The sequence below is a fragment of the Dysidea avara genome, chromosome 4, assembly GCF_963678975.1.
Source record: "Dysidea avara chromosome 4, odDysAvar1.4, whole genome shotgun sequence".
Lineage (NCBI taxonomy): Eukaryota > Metazoa > Porifera > Demospongiae > Dictyoceratida > Dysideidae > Dysidea > Dysidea avara.
The window spans coordinates 27,208,508-27,235,753 of NC_089275.1; the positions used below are offsets into that span (position 1 = coordinate 27,208,508).

Sequence of the window (27,246 nt, forward strand, 5' to 3'; positions counted from 1 at the left end):
GTATCGATCGTGATACCAAAATGGCAGTATCGCTCAGCCCTAATGCTTACACTACATATGTATGTAAGTACCACTATTGACAATGGGATACTGACTAGAATTTTTAACTGCCAACATACTATGCCAATTAACATAGAGTACCTGTGTGTAGTGAAGTTTGTGAACTGTTCAGTGGGTAGGGACAGGGTGGGAAGATTTGTTACAACAGGTATGAATTACTGCCAACGTGTTCTGCTCACTTTGTTGCGCATGCGTTGTTCTTATTAGAGCCCACTGTTGCATACTAATATTTTGGGTACTTGCGCAGCCTTGCGCAGCCTGCGCTTCACAACATTAACTGTGTTTAATAACTTAAACTTTATTTAATGTTTAGTTACGCTACCACTCACCTATTTACGTGCTCTGTTCCTCGGATCTTCATTCTTCACCTCCAGCAATCCATTGATTGAGGAGGGGGTTTGGTAGGTGCCAGGGGGCCTCATCTGCCATGGTATATGGCCTAGGCAATGTTATGTAATTCCAGCGGGGCCAAAGTAGGAAGTACTTTTGGTTTATTGATGCTTGGGTAATGAAAGAGTTTAGAGCAGAGAAGCGTCTCTGTCCTAAACTCTTTACAATAGAGGCCATAGGTAGGTCATGATATGTATTATGTATATCGTGATCTACCCCCCCAAGCATCAAGGTTATTTATTTAGACCATGCAATGTGCAGAAATGATGATGGTGGCAACATCTAGTAATATGCAAGATAAGCTATGCTTGCAGCATACAGAAGATGATGATGATGATGTGCAAGCTGAGCAACGGTGACATACAAAACAAGCGGTGGCAGTGACATACGTTGATATACGGACAAGCAATGGTGACGACATACATATCAAGCGTGACAACGTAAACATTAGGAAGACATAACGTACGCGCAGACTAACATGCAACTAACAACCCAATGGTGTGCCCCGTACCAATTGCCTGGCAAAGTTGTGGAACACATCCTAACCATAGAACTACAGATATATGACGAAGACACTGTATCGTGTACACATTAGAGCAAGCACTGTGTTTTGAAACAATTCCTGTTGAAGATGTATAGGTTGAAGTTTCCTTTAATGACAATAAAATGGACTTTTCTTTGGGACTATTATAAGACTCAAGGGGTATGGTGTGCAAGAAGCTGGCACAACACCATGAAACTACTATGCAAAGTTCTAATATGTACTTGGCTGCTTTTCAACATACAATTTATGATAACCATGTGTTTGTGTTGTTGTTTTTACAAAGCAACTCTTATTATTTCACATTTTACTGGGGGTGTACCAATAAAGAAATTTCTGAACCGATCCAATATAAAGCGATATACTGAGTCAGAACACCGATACCGACCCAATATAATAAAGTGCAGCTATACATTTAGATTAGAGGAAACTGAGAAACTTTAACTTGCCATAAGATACACTTAGTAAGTAGTTCCAAGTCCTAACAATCACTGCCAATGGTTGATTGCCTGTGGTGGTGTGGCCTCAATTGACAGCCCCAATTAACAGCCCAGGCCGTGAGGCACCCACAAGTTTATTTATTTATTTATTTATTATTATTATTATTTAGTGCGTGCTCCCACCAAGATAAGTCCAAATCACTCCGTATTTTTAATGGCTTGTAGCAGGAGCTCACAAGCGCCGAAGGCGCTAAGGAGCGCGATACTAGTGGTTCCAACATTTGACTAATTACTTAAACCTCAGTCCATGTAGGGCATTCATCCTATATTCACTGCTACTCAGTGGTTTATTGCATCATCACTTTTAAGCTGTTAATTTTCAAAGGAAGCCATGATGAGTCTAAGTACTTGTGTGCTATTTGTAAACTAAAAGGGGCTGAACAACTCTTAACAATGAACTAAGTAGCCATATGTTTTGTAAGCTCTCTGTGCTGTACTGAGGACCAGAAACGGAGTTGTGTTGAAATAATTCTTTTAATTACCCTACCAGTATTACTGACACTCTATGGCTGCATATTAACTGCTAGCACCTGTTAACATAACCAAGCACAGCCCAGGAAATTACTGCTCTCTTTATAAGGACATGTTTCATTAACAAAAGATAGAACACAGCTATATCCTGAGTGTCACGCTCTCCGCGCCCACAAGCTTCTGCTTGTAGAGATGGCTGGTTGTTTCAAGCTGTGTTTCTAGTTTATTCATCCCATGGTTACTTTTTTTTTATATATATATATATAGCTCTCCACTATGATCATTTTTGTATGGTTATAACAAAGAATGTTTGCTATGCGCGTATTTCTATGGCTTCTCGTAGCGTAGCACTTCTTTTCAAGGATAAAACTACTGTTTCCCCAGCTTTGTTTGCTATATAACAGAGGGTATAATGCGGCTTTACCATGGCAAAGACTATTTCGGTATATTATATTGATTTTGGCAGCTATATTGAGACCAACCGATATTGGCAAAAGACGAAATCGCCATATTGGCCACTGATACGATGTACCGGTACATCCCCACTGATTGTATACAAATATATACAGTGTGTGTGGGGACAGTGTGCAAGATTATACTAGTACACCAATTGGTGTTATACTGTTGCTTACCCGATGCAGCATCTTGTTTGAGGCCGTTTCTCGATAGTCGTGTTTGTCCTCGAAGATTCTAATTGATGCCCACCACGTGATTTCCCTGCATTTTTGTTGATTAGGTGGCGTCCGACGAACTGGTTATGGTATGAGGTGGAGCTGTAGTTACTGTTGGTATTGAGTCCAGCGGCGTCAGAGCTGTCCCAGGCGACCGTGACACCGTGCGTGGGCCAAGGTAAGCAACTTGTGGAAACGACCCTGAAGGTGGCTACTAGCATTGTAGTATCGCATCTTGTCGCGTCGTCGTCCTGTCCGGAATACTTGTTCCATTAGGCGGCCCTTCCTCCGGCGTGACAAAGCTCTTCGCTTGCTCAATCCAGCAGTCGACCTTCCCAAGGACGACGACCCTCCCTTTCCTCAGTTGGCGATAACTACGAGTATTCATCTTGAAGATTAAAAGCCACTGTAACTGGCAAGATTTGTTACAACAGGTATGAATTACTGCCAACGTGTTCTGCTCACTTTGTTGCGCATGCATTGTTCTTATTAGAGCCCACTGTTGCATGCTAATATTTTGGGTACTTGCGCAGCCTGCGCTTCACAACATTAACTGTGTTTAATAACTTAAACTTTATTTAGTATTAACATCATTGCAGCCATTTCTTGGCCGCCACCTTTGATTTCACAAATTTTTTCACCCGGGCATTTTAAGGCCGCACCATTTTTCACAGCTTGGCTGTTTTTGTGTGGATAGCAATTACAATAAACCTCTATCCTGCCAATACAAACAATTTGTGTTGTTTCTCTACACAGTTGCTCCATATGGTGTAAACATCACTGGTGACAACACATACCCTCATGGGAGTCAGTTACAATTACATTGTTCATCAGAGGGTGGACCACAATCAGAATACAGTTGGAGCAGAACTAACATATTCTCAAATGACGCAACTACTAACACCAACAACCTTACTATTAGTAATGTAACTACACTTGATGGAGGAAATTACACTTGTACTGTCACTAATGATGCTGGATCTAGTAGTAATACTGTCACTGTCTATGGTGAGTTACTTCATATCACATGTTTGAAACTTTGAGTGAGTTAATGAGTTAAAATATTTTTAACAGTTGGACCAGTGTTCACTACTCATCCAATGAATCAGGAGGAGGTTATTAATAACAGTTTTACACTACATTGTACAGCAGAAGGATTCCCTACACCATCTATACAATGGTACCTCAACAATACCATGATCACTAATAGCAGTAATAGATATATTATTGACTCCACATCAATGAACAGTATTACTAGTATACTGACAGTTATCATGGCTGATTTTACTGATACTGGTCTGTACCACTGTGAAGCTAATAGTAGTATGTTTATTGATAATGTGAACAGTGACATGATGAATATCAGTGTAGTAGGTGAGTGTGGGTTGGTACTAAGACAAAATACTGTGTGCATTTATGTATGGTGCACTATTGAATAATGTACATTTTAAAATTTAATAAAGAGAATGTTTATATGTATGTATCTGGTCTATAGTATGAAAAGCCTATGTCAAACATTCCAGCATAATAGACAGAGTAACTATGGAATGGAATTTTTCAGTGTTTCAACAGTATACTAGCACATTGTGAATCTATATCAAAACAGCCAATATTAATTTGGCCTACTCCGAGGGTTGCTTGGAGTCTGGCGGCCTTGTTTGCTTGCTGGTATTTCCAGCTGTCCAGCACTTTAACAATTAGTGCTGGGGGTGGTGGCAAGGGAAGTCCATCTAGCCCAGGAAAAAAAAAAGAAGCTGTGTGAAAAAGAAATTTACCTCGTAATAGTACAGGGTGAAATGTTGTCAAACCATACAAATAAATAGCTGAAACGATGTCAATAAATTTTAATAATATGGCATTTCTTATGATTTCACAACCTTTTTACCTGGTCCACACCATTTTTTTAACACCTTAGCTGTTTTGACATCAACACTATCAAACAATCTTTGTATCCATACTAATTCATCACTCACATAGTACAAGATAAATCAGAACTTGGCTGATTGAGTGCATTATAAAAGTTATTATCATCAACATATGGCTGCTGTCACCATTGATTTCACGATTTTCACCCAGGCTTTTGAAGGCACACTTATATACAGCTTGGCTATTTTGTATGGATTTCACTTTTTTGTATTTTAAATACTTCAAAGCCAACCACAAATTGGCTTTGAGATTTGTTTTCACCCAAACCATTGTTCTTATCTGCAGATATAATGACGATAATATAAGACAAACTAGTGCTATACCAATGCAGAAAAATACCTACAGATCCAATACCAAAGCCAAAGGATCTAGGTTAATACTGATAATTGCTCCAACTGTAATTTTGTGCTTCCTTCCAGATTAGGTATGCATGTGCATTATTTGCCTATTAGGATTTTTACTTTGCATGACTATTCTAGTAGAGTACATACCTCTATTAGTGTATCCCGGCTTTCTTGGTCGCACGGTGCACTACCGTGTGTCTTGATGAGAAGAAAACAAAGAAATAAAGCAAAACTCCTAGTAGTTCATATCAGGAATGTCTGCATTGATTATGCTGAATTCTAGTATGTTTCCTGCTGTATCTTCCAAGGAGTTCCACTGTGAAGTCACTTTATTAGAAGAAAGGAGTGCAGGGCTATGTATGTATGCATGTGTGAAAGTTACACTTTGTTTCCTGTTAATAACACACTTGTGATGTGCCGGATTCTTGGACCACACAACACATTATTCTGTGTCTTGATATCTGATAAAATGGAGGTTAATTTCATGGTAGATCAATCCTCACTTAATGGAACAATCAGTGGAGAATAAAATGCTGCAATGATTAGTGATGTACCAATATCACATATTCACTATACCAAATACATTTTAGATGGAAATGGCAAATACCAATCCAATACTTATACTTTTTCACACTAATACATTACTCACAAAAACAGCTAGTAATTCCAATTGTAGTTGGTAGACTAGCCTACTAAACACACCACACACAAGGATAACAATCATTTATTGCTTCAACAATCTTATTTCATGGCTTACTGCTATTTGCACTATGCTATAAAGCCACTCCAAATACATTCTGTTTCCCATCCTGGACTCAGACATATTTGCTTGCGGGCAGGCAGTCTAATTTCATTATTTCATTATAAGATTACTATTATTTGCCTTGCACAACTATAAAAAGCAGCATAAAACCATGTGTAAGCTTGTACCTTTCTTTTTAAGTTACAAAAATAACAAAAATATGAATTTGTGTTGACTTGGTAGCACTGCAGACACATGATCTGACACTGTTACAAAATGGCTTTTATTGAGCCTGTATACTATGCAAGAACAACTGGAAGGTAATGGAAGAATATGGAATAATGGAATATGAGAACTGACAGTAACTAGATGCGGGCATTGGATGGGAAATACAGAATTTATTTGGAGTGGCCTAATGGCTGGCCTCTTTCAAAGAATTCATGACTTATATCAGCCTTTGATTAACGCCGTTTGACATGCATCGTAAGCCGCTATCTTGAAAATCAATTAGATGACACCGTACAAAGCATCAGTGGGTATCGAAAATTCATAGCTTTACCAATATCAGTCCAATACCAGCAAAATAGGGCCATTCCAGCACTAATATAGGTATCGGTGCATCACTAGTGATAATATGGTACACACTAGATGGATAGTCTCTAATAGAATGGTCAGTGTGCAGTGAAACACTGTAATAGAGAATTCAGAATTTAGAATTTTTAATACTATATTATGAAATGTTGTGAACATTAGAGAAACCATTTGAAAATAATTTTTTGCAAATTAGATGCAGTAAATTTACTGTATTTATTGTTTAATATTATCTTTATTTCTTGTGTAGAGAGACCTGTGGTTATCCCATCCACTCACAATGTCAGTTTGGACACTAACATAACATTTACATGTACAGAGTTTGGTTCTCCACCATTTACCTACCAATGGTTCATGAGAAATACATCAATGGAAGGGAGTGATAAGTTATTAGTTGGAGAGGATAAGAGCACTTACAACATATCATCAGTATTGTACAGTCAGACTGGACTATATTTCTGTGAAGCTAGTAACATGTTAGGAATTCTTTCTAATTCAACTCCTGCTAATCTGTTAGGTGAGAATTTTTAGATTTTGCATTGCATACCTAGGCCATTGCTGCATGCTGCCACTAAATAGGTTTCTAGCACATATTTCATGAATTGATGGTATTGCTCTGTTAATTTCATATTTATATTTTAATCCAAAGTTTACATGAATGATTAAATAACTCAGAAAGTTTTCTTTTGTCTCAGCTAATTGCTGTCATTGACCTCACATATACGTACTATGTATACACCTTGTAGCAAGAATAGGTATTCTTCATAAAATTGAACATAGTAGAAACTGATCTTTACATAAAAATTTGTTTAACTCACACAGTTCGTTCGAACATGGTTGAACATCCAGTCACAATACAGTCAGTGTACCCAGGAGAGATGGTGAACTTCAGTTGTAGAGCTGAAGGCTTCTCTACACTTAGTTATAGCTGGTTCATGGTGGAGTCTGGTTCTGATATTGGAGTGGAGATTGGGAATACAGCTTATCCAACATACTCTATTTCTAATCCCATTTATAACCAAAACAATACTGGTTACTTTTGTGTTGCTACTAACAATGAGGGAATTGCTGTATCCAACACTTCTATGTTGACAGGTAATCATGTTATGGTTAAAGTACCACCAGGCTTATGTATGAGGGAAATACAGGATGGGGGACATGTCAGCAGGGTCAAAACACCCCATTTAGTGCTGTATTTTCATACGCACAAGCACAAGTGATGTTTTATGTGTTATATTGCACTTCCTAGTCATCTTGCTTGGAGCATTCACCTTGAGTGTTTAATTTTCGGTGATCAAACTATCAGTATAATTTTTCTAGTTGTAGAACAAACTGGTAGGATTAGTTTGGCTAGTTTTAGTGATTCGCAAAGTTATGCAAGTGATCATTCATGCTGTCTGAGTGCGGTTGTTAGCATGACATTCCTTACATAACTGTACTGTACATTCCCAAGTGTACTGTATTTGCCCAATTATCTGCATAACTGCACTGTATGATTCATACACTTTATGGCACTTTCATCTTCTCACGCAAAGTACAATATGTGACTGGATCTGCAAAAACCGGTCTTGTCGCCCAAGACAGGACATTTGATTTTTTCACACAAACACAAAGCTTCATGAACGCGCTATCAAATTTCACTGTGACAGCCAATCAGAGTAAAGTGGTCTGCTTTTGCTAGCTGCTTTTTTCAAGTACAGTGGCGAGCCGTACGAGTGGTCTGGGGTCTTGATGGAGCCCTGGCCAACCAGGAGATGGATGTGTGGCTGTACAGCTCCATGGTATTGGAAAATGACCTATGCTGTAATTTTCCTTTCATTTTAGCCAGTTTTAAGCCCTAAATGGCCCATAACTTCGTCTATATCATCCCAACAAATTCCTCTTCAAATTTTAAACAGCATCTTTCCTGCCTTCCAGCCCTCCTCCCGCCCTACGTCTCACCCCTTTTGGAGCTTGCCTGATACAGCCAACATCGGTGTAAATACTATCTAAAATGGCAGGAAACTTAGCTGTTGACTACTTCAATCTGGAAGGTAATAAATTGTTGTAAAATGTGTGAAAATTTGGTATTTGTAGCTGCCAATCTATTGGCAAGCTATAACACTCTGAATACTTAAAACCGGTATTTCTCAATACTTTTAAATGTCGATAAGACTGGTTTTCCCAGAGGCAGTCACATATTTTGTGCTTACAGTAAGTTTAGGAGTGTGTGCATGATTTTTGAAGTGTGGTTGCTTTAGATGATGAAAGAACTTATACGTAATTATTATAATGAGTGTATACTGTCAGACTCTGTTAGTACAGTAGTTCAAATATTCTTTTCTCAAATGACTGTAAAGAGTTGGATGCTAGTAGATATCTATGAGACACCATTTTTTGACAAGTACAATAAACATTTTGTATATCCAAGACCCCCAGTCATGATTTCCAATAATCTAAATAATTTGTAAACTCCACAGGTCTCTAACATCCAATTGTAAACATATCTGTGTTATATTGTCTAATTCAAAACAGCCAATGTATAAAAAAGTGCACCCTTCCAAAAATAGGCTAGCACAAAAAAGGTTTGATATCAAAGGTGGTGGCCAAGAAATGACTGAAATGATATTATACTGTCATATAAATTGTGACATTACCAATTAATTGACGCAATGTTATTGCAGCCACTTAATCGCCACAACCTTTGATATCACATCTTTTTCATAATAGCCCATTTTTGTAAGGCCGCATCCTTTTTCACAGTTTTCCTATTTTGGATTAGATATCAATTATTTTTGCATTTGTATATGCTGGCTTTTGTCTATCGTTTTTACAGATAAGCAGAAGAACTAAATTTGTACTATCTTGATATGAACTATTGTATTATTTTGCTGTTGTTGAATATCACATGGCTGCTCTACTTATAAGGATCAAGAAACGTTTTTGTTGCATGCATACATGGTTGGTTTTCACATTATAACTCATTGATATTTAAAACAGATTTCCATTACAATACTTGAAGGTTAATACCTAGATGGTTACGTGATACATGCAAGAAAATTCATCTTGTTTGCATAAACAGTTTAGCTAAAAAGTGTGACAACAAATCATGACAAGGACAACTGCTCTATTGAAGTATTTCAATTGCAAGACTATTCTGCCTTTCTTATTATTTGACTATTTTTATAGCACTCTATTACAGCACGCATTTTTGTGAGCACTAGGACATGCATAGAGTGCTCTAGAACAATCTTGAATTTCCATGGATAAATCTAGGAAATTATAGCAACCTGAGTTTCCATTTATAAGGTAGAAATTAGGTGAGGTCGGCAACTGACTGGTGGCAGAATTGAAAAGATTTAGGCGTATAGATGCGGAGATCTCTGGTTTGAACCTTGAACAATTTTTTTCAACATTTTTTTTCAACATTTTCCTGCAACTAGCTGTACAGTACTTCTCAGTGACTGTTCTATTGTAGTATCTCAATCTTGAGTGTTTCACATGTTTGGTTTATGCTTTATATCTCCTTAGCTAATAATCTCAGTGCTTTCAAATCACAAAAGGATTAGCCTATCTGCATACCAAGTTTAAGCTATTTCTATCAGTAGTTTATCCTAAAGGCATCACAAAAAATCACACTTGCAAATTTTAAATTGCTTGTAACTTTGCACTACTTCTATTCATCTGTTGACAAATTGAAAGATTCATGCACTATATTATGCTCTTTATGCCATCCAAATTTAATAAGAATCCAATAAGGCTTGCACCAGTTATGGCAATATTTGTAAATGGTGTTTAATATTAATTACTTGACTAACCTTTGACGTGTCCAGGGAGGTGCAGCACTGGTCGCTCTTCGCCACCGACCAACTGTTGTTGGTAGTGGTGGTTTTGGTATGTGTACCTGGTCCCGGTTGCTGGGTTTGATTTAAAGAATTTTCTGTCTTAAGATTTCTTTTTGGGATCAATTGCCTACCGGGTCTTATATTTTTATTTTCCAGATGTGCTGATACTTGGGCAGGGAAGGACTTTGGTGCCCAGAGGCATTCTACGCACCAAAGGCCTTCCTTTAAGCCATGATTGGGTCTAAATACTAAAACAACCATCCTAGAGACCAGGTACTATCACATTCCCTCTATCAGGAATGGAGATGCTGCGAATGCAGCTAGAGCTTTTAAAAAGCTCTGTTTTTCAGAATGGCGAGACCAGCATTGGCACTGGGCGGCCGAATGCTGATCTGGATTCTGAGAAGTGTGGAAGAGGCAGCATTTGCTAAGAAGCAGTGTGCTACACTCTTCGCAACGAGGGGCTGACACTGACCAGCTGTGGCAGAGCTGCGTGCCAAGACTCCTGTTAGGGGAGGTGGCATTGACTCATGAGGGGGGGGGGGGTCACATGCCAGGCACTCCCGTTCTTGTATCACATCTGTTGGGGGAGGTGACATTGACTCATGAGAGTCGCATGCCAGGCGCTCCCTTGCTTGAATTACACCTGTTGGGGGAGGTGACATGGACCCATGGAAGTCACATGCCAGGCACTCCCTGCCTGCAGTGAGCAAAGGAGTGCATTGTGTGTATCAGTAGCTGTAACAACAACAAAAAAAAATACAGTATGCAATATTGGCTAATAACTGCAACAGATTTGGCATGGCAGAGCTGTGGAAGTTCTGGTATTGGTCCGTGATACAGTCTCCTGCCAGGCACTCCCTTGCGTTTGGCATCGCTGCTTGGTAATGGTCCATGATAGTCTCCAGGCTATACTACCACTTAGCACTGGCAGTATAATAGGTTCACCTGCAGGGAGCTAATGAGTACATCAATGCACAAGTATGATAGCATCATGTGATGACAATACAACAGAGGCGCAGTACTGGCTAGTTGTGTCACCACCAGTGTGCCTGCTCGAAGGAGTGCTACCACTGAAGCGATTAATAGAGGGTGGAGTGCAATGTATATGTATATATATGTGTGTGCTATACCCTGTATGTGGATCAACCACGTACATTTTTATTGGAATTTATTGTTGTAGGCATGATGTTGCTGTGAAAACTGGTATTTGTGCATAAGAGGGATGGGATGGGAGGGTAACACTTGTCTAACAACTAATGCCACGTGCTACTGCGCATGTGCTAGGATTCTTATTAGTGCGTCGTTATTCTTATTAATGTCTCGTGTCTAAGAGTGAATGCTCGAGGCCGCCATCAAGTTCAACATTAACTTTGTTTAAAGGTATTTTAAACTACATTTAATATTAATTACTTGACTAACCTTTGACGTGTCCAGGGAGGTGCAGCACTGGTCGCTCTTCGCCACCGACCAACTGTTGTTGGTAGTGGTGGTTTTGGTATGTGTACCTGGTCCCGGTTGCTGGGTTTGATTTAAAGAATTTTCTGTCTTAAGATTTCTTTTTGGGATCAATTGCCTACCGGGTCTTATATTTTTATTTTCCAGATGTGCTGATACTTGGGCAGGGAAGGACTTTGGTGCCCAGAGGCATTCTACGCACCAAAGGCCTTCCTTTAAGCCATGATTGGGTCTAAATACTAAAACAACCATCCTAGAGACCAGGTACTATCACATTCCCTCTATCAGGAATGGAGATGCTGCGAATGCAGCTAGAGCTTTTAAAAAGCTCTGTTTTTCAGAATGGCGAGACCAGCATTGGCACTGGGCGGCCGAATGCTGATCTGGATTCTGAGAAGTGTGGAAGAGGCAGCATTTGCTAAGAAGCAGTGTGCTACACTCTTCGCAACGAGGGGCTGACACTGACCAGCTGTGGCAGAGCTGCGTGCCAAGACTCCTGTTAGGGGAGGTGGCATTGACTCATGAGGGGGGGGGGGGGGGGTCACATGCCAGGCACTCCCGTTCTTGTATCACATCTGTTGGGGGAGGTGACATTGACTCATGAGAGTCGCATGCCAGGCGCTCCCTTGCTTGAATTACACCTGTTGGGGGAGGTGACATGGACCCATGGAAGTCACATGCCAGGCACTCCCTGCCTGCAGTGAGCAAAGGAGTGCATCGTGTGTATCAGTAGCTGTAACAACAACAAAAAAAAATACAGTATGCAATATTGGCTAATAACTGCAACAGATTTGGCATGGCAGAGCTGTGGAAGTTCTGGTATTGGTCCGTGATACAGTCTCCTGCCAGGCACTCCCTTGCGTTTGGCATCGCTGCTTGGTAATGGTCCATGATAGTCTCCAGGCTATACTACCACTTAGCATTGGCAGTATAATAGGTTCACCTGCAGGGAGCTAATGAGTACATCAATGCACAAGTATGATAGCATCATGTGATGACAATACAACAGAGGCGCAGTACTGGCTAGTTGTGTCACCACCAGTGTGCCTGCTCGAAGGAGTGCTACCACTGAAGCGATTAATAGAGGGTGGAGTGCAATGTATATGTATATATATGTGTGTGCTATACCCTGTATGTGGATCAACCACGTACATTTTTATTGGAATTTATTGTTGTAGGCATGATGTTGCTGTGAAAACTGGTATTTGTGCATAAGAGGGATGGGATGGGAGGGTAACACTTGTCTAACAACTAATGCCACGTGCTACTGCGCATGTGCTAGGATTCTTATTAGTGCGTCGTTATTCTTATTAATGTCTCGTGTCTAAGAGTGAATGCTCGAGGCCGCCATCAAGTTCAACATTAACTTTGTTTAAAGGTATTTTAAACTACATTTAATATTAATTACTTGACTAACCTTTGACGTGTCCAGGGAGGTGCAGCACTGGTCGCTCTTCGCCACCGACCAACTGTTGTTGGTAGTGGTGGTTTTGGTATGTGTACCTGGTCCCGGTTGCTGGGTTTGATTTAAAGAATTTTCTGTCTTAAGATTTCTTTTTGGGATCAATTGCCTACCGGGTCTTATATTTTTATTTTCCAGATGTGCTGATACTTGGGCAGGGAAGGACTTTGGTGCCCAGAGGCATTCTACGCACCAAAGGCCTTCCTTTAAGCCATAGAAAGGTGAGCCCCCCCCCACCAGGCACACAGGTGGGTGGGGGGAGAGACCTTTCACCCAAGTATCTAGATTATGTGTTTTGGAGATACCGGCTGTTTGGGAACAGCACTTATGGCAGGTGTGCATGCCAACAAATTGTGTAGGTCAACCGTTATAGCGTGAAGCCACTTTGCGGTAGTGTCAAGACAAGCACGGTAGCAACATGAAGTGACTGTACAACACTATCAATATGACATATGCAGTACTAGTAGACAGTCCTTAGTACATATAAATACACCAATTACATGCTGAGGTTGTCAAAAAGGAGTCAGTGATGACCAGCTGCGATGATCTTGGACATATTTGCTACCTCACTGGGAGGAGGTCAGATATACCTTTTAAATGCGTTGCTTTTCCAGTGGCCAAGAATTTGTATGTGAGAGTCTGGCAGTTTGGCTAGAGAGGCAGACGTTGCTGCCCCAATTCGAAGGCTATGTGAGTTATAGCGGCGCTTATCGAGTTTGAGGCTGACCATCAGGGACTGGAGGCCTGCACGAAACATGGCTCCCGTCCAGCCATTTCCTTCTTCAGTGATGAAGAGTGGGCCTGGTTGTTCACTCCTTCTGCCGAGGTATGAAATCATTGCTTTTATTGGACATACCAAGCTATCTGTGGCACCCATGTGCACCTTGGCACCCTGCCTGAATGGGTCTGTTTTGGATTCTTTGAGGGACAGTTGCAGGAGACGGGGTTTCTTCCTGTTGTCAACTGTAATATCCTTGAGAGATAGGTGTCGTGATGGATCATAGGAGCCTTCTGTAGGAATTGTAAACTCGCTGACTCTTAAGAACCCCAAAAAAAGGCAAGACAGCACATAGCCCAGAGTGTGGTATTATAATAGGAAGGAGGTTTCTTTGATAGGAGGGCTTTTATGTTATAGAGCATCTGGATGGTAATCGGCAGTCGGGTTTTTCCTCAGTGCATGCCTGCTTGGTGCTTTTTGATTCCCCTTAAGATGAGATGGAGCCTAGGAGTGATTTGGCGGTTGAAGTGGTTATGAAGCCCCTTGCATACATGCATGTGTCTAACTGCTGATAGATACACCTTGATAGTTCCCTGCGAGATGTTGGAGGTAGCTAGGTGCGATATGAACAGAGTTAGGGTGCACTCGGATGTTGGGATCGGGTGAATCCTTGCCATTTTGCAGAAGTTAACATATCGTCTTTGTCCAGCCGTGTAGGTGTTTCTGCTGGATTTGGCCAGTCCATGATGTAGTAGCTTTTGGGCTTTGTTCAGTAGATTGTTGAGGTGAGTACTCCTTGGTAGGTCTACAAATGGAATTTAAGTATATATGTGTGGCCTTGTTTGCAAGTGTCTATTGGGATTTTGTAACAAGAATGGCAAATAAATTATCAACTAAGTTAATCATACAGCAATTACAATGAACAGCATAAATCAATTACACTGAACAACAAGTGTGTGGTCAATTATGTTGTAGCATTGTTTTATGTGAGCTCATTAAGTATGTGGTTTTTTATTTCTTGCAGGTGGAGACCCTTGCAGTGTATTGATGGTTCGCTTGAAGTGACGAAGAAAGGAGGGAGAAGTCCAGTCTTGTCTCCGGGGTGATATGAGCTTCAACAGTGACATTAGGATTGATGCAGGGGAGCGGCAGGTGTGAGGGTGTAGCTTTAAGAATTCTGTTGATCTGTTTCTGGATAACTGGTCTGCGGCAGTATTCGACGTGCCTGGAATATGGCAAGCTGAGATCTTTATATCAAAATGAGCTGAGAAGAACCAGAGACAGTGTAAGAGGTGCATGACCATTATTTCCTTTGAGGATCCTTTGGTAATGGAGTCAACAACACTGCTGTTGTCACGGTGGAATTCCACTCTGCTGCCTGATAGTAGTGGTCCCCAAATAGCGCAGCTTAAAACAATTGGTGCTAACTCCTTCGCCATTACGGTATGTCGATTTGTGCCCAGTCTTTTGACCATGCTAGTTGCAGCCACTGAAATCCAAATACTGCTCCACAGCCCCAGGACCCTGATGTGTCTGAGGCAATTATATAGTCTGGAGTGGAGCCGTTGATAAAACTGAACCCGTTCCAATGTGTGATGAAGAGGTGCCACCACCTAAGATCTGTGTGGAAGCCGCTTGTGAGACGCGTAAAGTGAGATAATTTTTTGAGGCAAGCTGCTAGTCTGTACATTCTGGACACAAAGGTCCTTCCTGGTGTTACCACCTTAGTGGCATGCTGCAGCAAGCCTACCCGGGATAAGATAGCCCTTTTTGGTGTTTTTCTGCGAGATAGCCAAGCTGAAACTTCGTTCTGGATTCTTGAGAGTTTTTTATCAGGTAGGCGGGCCAGCATGAGTTGAGTATCCAGAGAGATTCCCAAAAAGGTTAGAGATTGGGGAAGGGGCTTTCAACCTTCTCTAGGGCAAGAGGGTAGTTCTCTACTGTGTTAGGGTGTTGAAGAGCACAACTCAGATTTTGCTTGACGGATTTCAATGGAGTTAATTGCTCTTTGAAGCCAATGCGAAAGCCCTCTGTGATACCGGAAATAAAAAAGTCGACCAATGGTCTGTTAGGGTGATCTACCAGCAATTTTTTCCAGTTGCTTGCATCTAGTGGTGTGTTGACTGCCCTGGCCACAGGTGGTACTTTGACATCAGATAGCTGGTGGCTCAGGTGATTGGTCCAAGATGAGATCCAGTCACTGTAGTTACAACGCAAGTCCTTAGTGTGCACACCAATAATATGTTGTTCTGACAACACTGCGAGGGGATAAGGTGTCGATAATTAGACTGTCAGCATTGTGCATACTTATCACCACACATAATATTGCATAATATTATATTGACTAAATAGTGTTATTACACAACAAATCATATGGAAAGAAAAGAAACTACTATCAGTATTGGCCTAAAGTCAGTTAACAAAGAAAGGAAAAAACAACAAATCAATCAAGTCAAGATTGGTTGTGCTGCCTGTCCTTCTGCCTGTATGTACACTGGGAGGCCTTGTGATTCTTGTCTTGGGCTCTGGGATTATGAACATATCGGTAGCAAATATGCTTGAAGCGGCAGGGCGACCGAGAGCATCCATTAGGATTTTCGTTCCAGTCCAGGCAAATTGGTTGGTATTGATATTGGCGTTGTGACCATTGGGAAGGTTTGAAGCATAGGGGGTGGAGCCTGCCTGCTGACGACTCTGAATAGCCCTTTCTGGGGAAGTCATATTCCAGAGTGTAACATCTATAACAGACCATAGAGCATTCTGAGAGGCCGATGCTTTTAAGCAAAAGCGACGATCATAAATAACCCACTTGCCTTCGCGACAGTCCATTGATGCCCCAATTATTAGGCTCTGGTATCCTAGGAGGTCAGCAATTCTCTAGGGTTTATGGTGGGAAATAATTGCCATATATACTGCAAAGCACTGGATCCAATCAATTATATCTGTCACTGTAGGAAGTCGCTTGCATGATGCGACCTGCCCTTCATTAATGTTGAGGTCAGCTAAGTCCAGGTGGCTTGGCAGAAGTTCTGCCATCTCAACAAACAATCCATTCTCCACGCGCTTCATCAGTCTGGATGGGATGGGAGGGAGGCCATTACTTATTAACACTAGTGGGCATGACTTCTCCGAAGGGGATGTATCATCCGAATCATGGCTGTCAATGCTAAGGAGATCATCGGAATCTGGATGGACTTCCAACTGCCGGATATGAGGGAGTTCACAGCCATCAGTGGACTCATCTGCAGAACAGGACACAAGAGACAATGAGAAGGGTGGGGGTGGGGATTGAACAACGTCTGATTTTTTAACATTATATGGCCTGCATTAAGTAAACATAGTAAGAGGCTTAGGCATGGTATTATGAGATACCCCTTGAATGAGGCTAGAGCATGGTGCATACTACAATTGGAAGGCTTTTTTTTTTTTTGGAGGAAACTGAAGAGTCAGCATCCATATCTAGGGGTCATATTCCACCAATCAATGTCTTGGTCCCACCACATCGATCATCTTTGCGGCAAAGCAACTAAAAGTCTCAACTTTCTTAAACGTAATATAAGTAAATGCTCCAAAGAAGTTAAGATAACAGCCTATTTAACATCAATACGTCCTCTGCTGGAATATGCTAGTTGTGTCTGGGACCCTCACCAGCTATACTTAATCAATACTTTAGAGAAGGTACAACGTCGTGCTGCAAGATGGGTAGCATCGGATTACAATCCAATGAGTAGTGTCACTTACCTGTTGGATCAACTGCATTGGAAGAGCCTACAGAGCAGAAGATGTATTGATCGTTTGAACTTACTATATAGAGTATTACATCACGCTTTGCCATCTATCCAGCTCCCTGAGTATTTCAAGCCTACTTCATATCCAACTAGATTGCATCACCAATACAGATATATAATTCCTCCAACTAGAACACTTGCTTACCAACAGAGTTACTTTCCAAGAACTATCAAGCAATGGAATAACCTCCCTAATCACATCATCGATACAGAGTCACTAGAACAGTTTAATAATTGTATTTTTGGACTAGATTTGTTGTAATTAACCCCCTTTTTGTTTTGAGGGTCCCCCCCCCTCCTGGATGTAACCAGCACTGAGTGCTGTCTTTCCAGTATCTAATCATAATCATAATCAAACAGTAAGAGGCTTAGGCATGGCGTAATAAGGATGGCTATTAACTGAAGGCTAGAACATGGTGCGGGCTACATAAAGTATGGTATACATATAAAGCATAGGCTTGTGCATGGTGCGCCTTACAAGAAGCCTTTACATGGTGCGCGTTATAAAGAAGGCTTTGCATAGTGCACTTTATTATTTTGTAAAACGAAACATTACACGGACATAACACGCACTACTACATAACTTACCAAAATCCTCGTGGTCGGCGTCTCCTTCGTTGGAACTGTCGTCCGTCTCAGGAGTAGGCGTTGTGCGAGTAACGCGACGACGGGTTGCTTGGCTAGGCTGATCTGTGTTCTTCTGCTTGTGACGACTTGCTCTCTTCTGGCGTGTAGAGGAACTTGGGGTGGCCTCCCTCCGCAGACTGTAGCATGCCCCTGACCACTGCCGACACGATGTCCAGAATGTCAGCAGTTGTTAAGGGACGCGTCTTTGATCTCTTCTCTCGTCGGGCTCCGGGACTTTCAGCTTGTCTTCCCCGCTTCGTTCCTGCCTTAGCGGAAGATTCGGTGGCGGGCGAGACAGCGGATGATCTAGTTTTTAACAGGAGGCTTCTTAGGCGGGGATTTCTTCTTCTGCTGAGCGTTTCTTCCTGTTCCATTCTTTACGGACGATTTCGATTTCTTTCCTACTGCCTTCGTAGGCATCTTGATAACAATTGATAACACTTGTCTAACAACTAATGCCACGTGCTACTGCGCATGTGCTAGGATTCTTATTAGTGCGTCGTTATTCTTATTAATGTCTCGTGTCTAAGAGTGAATGCTCGAGGCCGCCATCAAGTTCAACATTAACTTTGTTTAAAGGTATTTTAAACTACATAAATATAAAATTAATGGAAGAAGAGAAATTAAGACAAGTTAAAAATGTGTGTATCTCAAAGACAGCTGTTTAAATTTAGCTCAAATTTGGTGTGGAAGATGTCCCACCCTGAGGGATGTTTCATAGAAAATGGGCTATTTTTGTTAATCCATTACTGAAGTACAGTATGAATGTGCAAAATCACGTTTTCTTTGTTGTTCCAAAATTGTCTGTCCTGATTATAGTGTGCGGTGGCAGATCTAGATGAGTAACCCCCTTTTAAATTTAGCTCAGTGGAAATCTAAATACATAAACATTGTTGTACTGACAATTTGTCATATCAAACAACTATATACTACTGTATTTCAGTAGCATGCATGCAGCTGCACTTAACTGACACCATTTATAGCTATTAAACCCTCAGCAACACTTCACTTTTCATCTCCCACTGCATTAAAAATGATCAAGATACTCTAATAGAGCATTCAAAGCTACAGCTTATACCGGGGTAGCCATCATATTTGCCATATAGTTAGCTATAGTATTTGCAGTTTAAAGCATTGGATTTATTGTAATTCCTAACTAAAAGTAGCCTAAAAGTAGCCTAAAATCCGATCTCAGAGCTTCTAAAATCTCAAAATTTTCTGGAGAAATAAAGCGCTAATAACAAATGTCATCAGATACCTCATTGAGTTATTACAACTTTCAGAAACCCCCTTTTAAAAATCCTAGATCCGCCATTGGTGTGTCATGTGGCCAAATACAACTAGTGCAGGTGTGTGACAGAGAAGTGTGTATTTTGAAAATTCTTTTTTCACGCATTTGTAGTTTGGTAGTACCTGATCAGAAATTAACCATCTTTGCTTTGGAAACTCCCTCAGGATGGGACACCTCCTGTATACAATTTGAGCTGAATCTATCCAGCCGTCACTGAGCTATGCACCTTCAAAGTTCATCTTAGTTTTTTCATATTTTCATCATCTTTTCACTCAACTTAGAAAAATTACTTTAACTAGCATATGGTTTAGTCAATTTTCTTCAAATTTGGAGGGTAGTAAGAACATACTGCAGAATAATGTCAGTATAAATTATGTACACATCAGAGTAAGAGCAAGGGAGTTATTCATAATTTTTCAAAATTAAGTAAGGCCATACCTATTTGATCTTATGTTACGCGGGCCCGACCGACTGCGTTTTTCTTCAAATGAAATAATTTTGAAAATCACGTGCGCGGATCACGTGTTCTTTATTAAAGACAACATGGCATCAACATCATTGTGCTATAGCCAAAAAGGGACCATTGAAGATCGTCCAACGCTCTAAATTGTGCAGATACAATGGGAAAGATTTATTTTTAAAGTCATTCAAATCTGATGCTACTAGAAGAGTACTGAAAGTGGAGATTTCACAGACTGACCAGCTTTTGAATGCTCACAAGGTTAGTATCAAACTAATTCTATATATATATTAGAGCCTTGCAACCAGGCAGTCTAATAATATGAAACCTAGATTTTAACTGTTTATGTTTAAAATTGTACTATTATAGCTACATTTATTGTTTGCATTTTGTATGCCTTTGTTTAAAATTTTTGTCATTTTCATTTTCAAACCGACTTACCTACCCAAATTTAAAATAGTTTTGCCCGCGCAACAGAAGATCAAATAGGTATGGCCTAAGCATCATAGTGTAAACCTTTTGTGGTTTGAAAGAAATCCCACTAACAGTCATGGAGTTGTAACAAAAATGTCAACCATGTACAACAAGCACATGATCAAGTTTTTTCAATGAAGAACTATTGTTTGCCACACCTACCAGGCAAACTAGAAATGCAAGCATCTGAAAATTGGTAAATAGGTACATTAATCATACAGTAAGTAATGTCTAATCAAAAAGAGACAAGCTGTAAAAAAAGGTGCGGCCTCCAAAAAAGCCAGGGTGAAAAATATGTGAAATCCAAGGTGGCGGCCAAGAAAAAGCTGTAATGGTAGGTTAATTGCAAAAATCCTGTTGCCTTCTCCAAGTTTCACTAGGATTTGGCACCAAATTCACCTGAATTGTTGTTATTAAAATTTTTGCCATTAACCATCATTTCTTGACCGTCACCTTGAATTTCACATCTCTTTTCACCCTGGCTTTTTTGAAGGCCGCACCCTTTTTTTACAGCTTGTCTGTTTTTGATTAGATATCGTATCTTCTTGTAATTTGATGCCTAAAACCAGCCTATGGCCAGCTTTGGGTATTATTTTTAACTTGTCTTTTTCTTTTCTATGGAATGATGTTCATTAAGGAGAAAATTATTTTATTGTTTAATTGTTTAGCTATATATGCACATTTAACAATATTATTTACAATTAATGTTGTTCACTCACCTTACTCAACTGTAACAGTGTTCAGCTCCATATCCACTTCACTGCTGGTTCCGGCTGGCCATCTGTTTATCCTTCACATGTTTGTTACTACTGTAGACCTCACACAGTCAAATGATTGTGGAGGGGTTTGGTAAGTGTACAAGGCCTCGACAGCCATGGGATATTTTGTTTTGTATTACTTTTTTATTGTAGTGTGGAGGGGAAATGTAAGGTGTTAATATTGGATTTTTTTCCTTTTTGACAGATACTTGGGATAGTGAGATGTCTGGGGCAAGGCTAGCAATAGTCCCCTCCCAGACTCTTGCTATTATCTTAAGCCACAGAAAGGGAGCAATGGTGACCTTTCACCCAAGGATCTGATATATCGATGGATGAGTGGCATGTGTGGTATCTCCTGATTTGATTTCAATTTGCTTTGTGAATTTTTTTTAAATTGATGTCTGTGGTTGTGGCTTGGTCGTTACATAATAGACTATGCAGCGTGCTCGCTGTTCGTTCCAAAATTAATTCATTTAAATGATCATTTAAACGTTATTTGTGTTGATTAATCATTAACTCAATGTGAATACTCTACAGAGAAATGTGTATCTAATCCAAAACAGCCAAGCTGTAAAAAAACAGTGCGGCCCTCAAAAAGGCTATGGTGAAAAAATATGTGAAATCCAAGGTGGCGGCCAAGAAATGGCTGTGATGGTAGGTTAATGGTAAAAATTTTAATAACGACAATTCAGGTGAATTTTTGTGCCACTTTGTCTTGGCAAAAAATAAAAAATTGCCGTTATTAAAATTTTTACCATTAACCTACCATCACAGCCATTTCCTGGCCGCCACCTTGGATTTCACATCTTTTTTCACCATAGCCTTTTTGAGGGCCGCACTGTTTTTTTTTACAGCTTGGCTGTTTTGGATTAGATTTCATTTCTTTTTGTATTTGTATACCATAGGCCGGCTTTGGGACTTTTTTAACTTGTCTTTTTTTTCTTTACCACAGGGAGAAGAAAAGATGAAGCAAATGTACTTTAAATATCTGATTTTATCAGTAAATGTACAAATTATATATATATTACATATTATATTTATTACAGAACTCTCCATGGTGGTTTCTTTGTAACTGAACACTCTACAAGGTGACTTCTTCTTGCTGCCCTCTCTACAGGGTGAATTGTTAGTAGCTGAACAATCTACAAGGTAACTTCTTCTAGCTGATCTCTCCACAGGGTGATTTGTTTGAAGCTGAATTCTGTACAGGTGATTTGTTTGCAGCTGAGTTCTTTACAGAATGGTTTCTTTGTAGCTGAACTCTCTACAACGTAACTTCTTCTAACTGATCTTTCTACAGGGCAATTTGTTTGTGGCTGAATTTTCTACAGGGTGATTTCTTTGAAGCTGAACACTCTACATAGTAGTTTCTTTGTAACTGAACTCTCTAAAAGGTAATTTCTTCTAGCTGATCTCTCTACAGGGTGATTTGTTTATAACTGAACTCTCTACAGGTGATTTCTTTGCAGCTGATGTCTCTACAAGGTTACTAGTTTGTAGCTGAACTCTCTACATGATGGTTCTTTGTAGATGAACTCTCTACAAGGTAATTTCTTTTAGCTGATGTCTCTACAAGGTTACTAGTTTGTAGCTGAACTCTCTACATGATGATTTCTTTGTAACTGAACTCTTTACAAGGTGACTCCTTCTAGCTGATCTTTCTACAGGGTGATTTGTTTGTAGCTGAACCCTCTACAAGGATACTTCTTCTAGCTGATCTCTCTACAGGGAGATTTGTTTGTAGCTGAACTCTACAGGTGATTTGTTTGCAGCTGAACTCTCTACATGATGGTTTCTTTGTAGCTGAACTCTCTACAAAGTAACTTCTTCTAGCTGATCTCTCTACAGGGAGATTTGTTTGTAGCTGAACACTCTACAAGTGATTTGTTTGCAGCTGAACTCTCTACATGATGGTTTCTTGTAACTGAACTCTCCACAAGGTAACTTCTTCTAGCTGATCTTTCTACAGGGTGATTTGTTTATAGCTGAACTCTCTACATGATGGTTTCTTTGTAACTGAACTCTCTACAAGGTAACTGATGTCTCTACAAGGTCACTAGTTTGTAGCTGAACTCTCTATATGGTGGTTTCTTTGTAACTGAACTCTCTACAAGGTGACTTCTTCTAGCTGATCTTTCTAGAGGGTGATTTGTTTGTAGCTGAACTCTCTACAAGGAAACTTCTTCTAGCTGATCTCTCTACAGGGAGATTTGTTTGTAACTGAACTCTCTACAGGTGAGTTGTTTGCAGCTGAACTCTCTACATAATGGTTTCTTTGAAGTTGAACTCTCCACAAGGTAACTTCTTCTAGCTGATCTCTCTACAGGAAGATTTGTTTGTAGCTGAACTCTCTACAGGGTGATTTGTTTGCAGCTGAACTCTCTACATGATGGTTTCTTTGTAGCTGAACTCTCTACAAGGTAATTTCTTCTAGCTGATCTTTCTACAGGGCGATTTGTTTGTAGCTGAACTCTCTACAATGAAACTTCGTCTAGCTGATCTCTCTACAGGGAGATTTGCTTGTAGCTGAACTCTCTAACTGTGATTTGTTTGCAGCTGAACTCTCTACATGATAGTTTCTCTGTAGCTGAACTCTCTATAAGGTAACTTCTTTTAGCTGATGTCTCTACAAGGTCACTAGTTTGTAGCTGAACTTTCTACATGATGGTTTCTTTGTAACTGAACTCTCTGCAAGGTGACTTCTTCTAGCTGATCTCTCTACAGGGTGATTTGTTTGTAGCTGAACTCTCTACAAGGAAACTTCTTCTGGCTGATCTCTCTACAGGGAGATTTGTTTGTAGCTGAACTATCTACAGGTGATTTGTTTGCAGCTAAACTCTCTACATGGTAGTTTCTTTGTAGCTGAACTCTACAAGGTGATTTCTTCTAGCTAATCATGAACTATCCCTTTTCATAGTTGCATGAACTCCCTACAAAGAAATTTTTTCTAGCTGATCTCTCTACAGGGTGAATTCTTTGTAGCTGATCTCTCTACAGGGTGAATTGTTTGTAGCTGATCTCTCTACGGGGTGACTTGTTTCTAGCTGATCTCTATACAGGTTACTTGTTTCTAGCTAATCTCTTGAATTCTCTTCAGGGTGACTGCTCTATTAGGATGACTGCTCTATTAGAGTATCTCGATCTCGCACTTGCTGCACCAAGTTGGATTTCGTGTTATAACTCCGTGGTTTTAAGTCTGATTCTTCTACACCATTGAAGAGCCTTTCTAAGGTGATTACTCCTTCTATACAGCGATTTTCAAAGCATTCGCCCTAGCAGTTTATCTGGTAGGCGTGGCAAGTAGTCGTTTTTTATTAGCTAATCTCGATTGCGTAATTGTTACACACTGTTGATTTTTTCGTTGTATCTTCCTCGTTTTTAGCTCGATTTCTTTCAAACCACAAAAGGTTTGAGGTTCAATAGTTAACCTATTCACCCACCGATTTTCAGCTTCTTCCCATACGCGGTTTACCCTGTAGGCGTGACAACATATTGGTGTTATTTTTCGTGAATAATCGATCATATCTCTTTTCCTATTTATCGTATCCTAGCCATTGTTGGTACAGAGATGCGCCTTTATACCCCCCTTCTGTGTGCCAAATTTCAAGGCAATCGGATATATCGTTCGCGTTTTATAGCAGTTTTTGTAAGTGTGCGAAAAGAGGAAGAAAATTATGAAGAAAAAAACGTAGAAACTAAGCCAATTTTTGAAGTCGCATATCTGGGAACGCTAGAAGCGATTTCGCTCAAATTTGGAATGTGGAGTGCTGAAGTTGGAGGGAGTGTCCACAGCAAAAATCGTCTTGTTTCATCAAGGCAGCACAGAGCTACGGAGGTGCAAATTGTGTTTTCTTTCTTCCTGTCAATATACTCACGGGTGTTACGCGCCGGCTTCTTGGGCCGCACGACACACTACCATGTGTCTTGATGTAGCTGAGATTTTTACAGGGAGAATCATAATGTAGCTGTACTCTTAGACTACGTGGTGAAAAGTTTGTATGTAGTTGAACTCACCACAAAGTGACTTGTAACATAACTAAACTCTACAGAAAGAATTGCAAGATAACTGAACTTTATACAAAGTAGTTTTCTTGTAGATGAACCCTCTACAGGGTGACTTGATTCTATCTGATCTCTCTACAGGGTGAATTGTTTTTAACTGATCCTTCTATGGGGTGATATGTTTCAAGCTGACCTTTCTACAGAGTGATTTGAAATGTAGCTGATTTTTCTACACGGTGACTTGTTTTAGCTGAGCTCTCCACAGGGTATCTTGTTTCTAGCTGATCTCTCTACAGGGTGATCTGTTTCTAGTTGTTTCTACAGGGTAACTGTTTCAAGCTGATCTCTCTACAGGGTGACTTGTTTCTAACTGATGTCTCTATGGGGTGATTTGTTTCAAGCTGACCTTTCTACAGGGTGTTTTGAAATGTAGCTGATCTTTCTACAGGATGACTTTAAATTAATTTTTTCTCCACCCCATAAGTAGCATTAATGACGATATGGATAACAGTCTCCTTGATGTTTCTGCTGATATGATTGGTGAGACCCCTAAAAAAAAGCCAATATCTCCACAGTAATTTGCTAAGGACGCTGTAAAATGCTGATATAACATTGTACAACAAATTGGTAAATAGGTACATTAATCATACAGTAGGTAATGATTATATAATAATATTTTTAAAAATTATCAATTTAAAAATGAAGTAGGGATCTATGCAATAAAAAGTAGTGAAACAAGAGATGAATGATGGCATTACAACATAGCTCGGTGGGAAAGTCCCTACTTTGGCATTGAGCAAAATTATAGCTAATGTTCCAAAGTAGGGACTTTCCCATAAAGCTATGCTGCATGTAATAGCATCATTCATCTCTTGTTTCACTACTTTTTATTGCATAGATCCCTACTTCTTTTTTAAATTAAGAATGTTTTAAAGTACTAGTCTGTTTAGTTTTTTGTTGTAGCACAGCTAGCTACACTGTAGTTACAGTGTAACTTGTGAGTAGTTATTAAGTTCTGTACAGCTTATTGAAGTACGTACTGTGCCAAAATTGGGAAGCACATAAGCCCATGTGCATAGCTTACCTTTGATCATAGTAGCAGTGGTGCTTAGATCTATGACCTGTCTCAGTACGATGGTTCATGTTCTATTCACCCAGGCTGGAAGTTGTTCAAATGAACAGGCCCTTTCAGTTGTCTGGAGCTTAGTCTTGACTAACAGGATGGAGTAATACAGCCTCAATTTCCCTTCATGACATCTTTGCAGTCAGTGTTGGGGGTAATGCGTTGCATCATATTATTACTTTTGTGGTAACTAAGCAATATGACGAAATACGCTATAAAACAGGTAATATAACTCAAGTTACTTTACTTACAAATGTAATGCATTACCTAAGTAATATAGTTCTGTAAATTATGTAATATTATTACTACAAGTAACGAAGTTACTAATCTCGTTAGTGATCCACTGAGTAATGCCTAGCCACAATGAAATAATGAAGCCTACTGAATGAAGCTTAGTCACCAGCTTCTTACTCATAGCCAAGATTTGCACATTGTCCAACAACGCAATCATGTCACATGATAAAGTGGTAGTTTCACATGTGACAGCTTAAGGTTGTGGACACAAAGTAATATAATGCGTAATATTATCAAGACTCACGGTAGTGAGTCGCGCGGCCAGTAAAGCAGAAACGCGCGCCGCAGACAATAAATGATGCAACCACTACGTGAGGATTTTACAAGAACGAACGTTGTCAAATTCGGCCTTCCTGTAATCCACCCGTCACTTACGCTATCTCTCTGAAACTCTGGAGTTGAACTCATCGTGTCACTAGTAACTACCACACAAGCAGTGAAGCAAATCCATGCCGATTGTTTCGTGATCGAGGTTGCCGACATCAAAGGGGAAGTTTCATTTAAAAATATATATATATTTTTTATCGCACGTGGTTAGACGCAACCGCAGGTGTATGCCTTGCATTCCTTTGTGCATTCCGAACATTGATCGCCCTGTTATCGCTTCAGTATTCACTCAATCACCTCAAGATTCACATCATCGATTTCACCATACATGATTACCCTACAGTCGTGATTTCAGCACCAAACGAAGTTTCAGTCGTCCTCAGTCGACCTAGAGGCCAAATACA

At 40.1% G+C, this 27,246-nt stretch overlaps 1 protein-coding gene across 1 annotated transcript in view; it reads left to right on the forward strand.

Annotated features, from left to right (window-relative positions):
* The window catches only part of LOC136254587 (uncharacterized), a 100,807-nt gene that overhangs the window by 8,534 nt on the left and 65,027 nt on the right, over positions 1-27,246 (forward strand). The window lies entirely within an intron of this gene.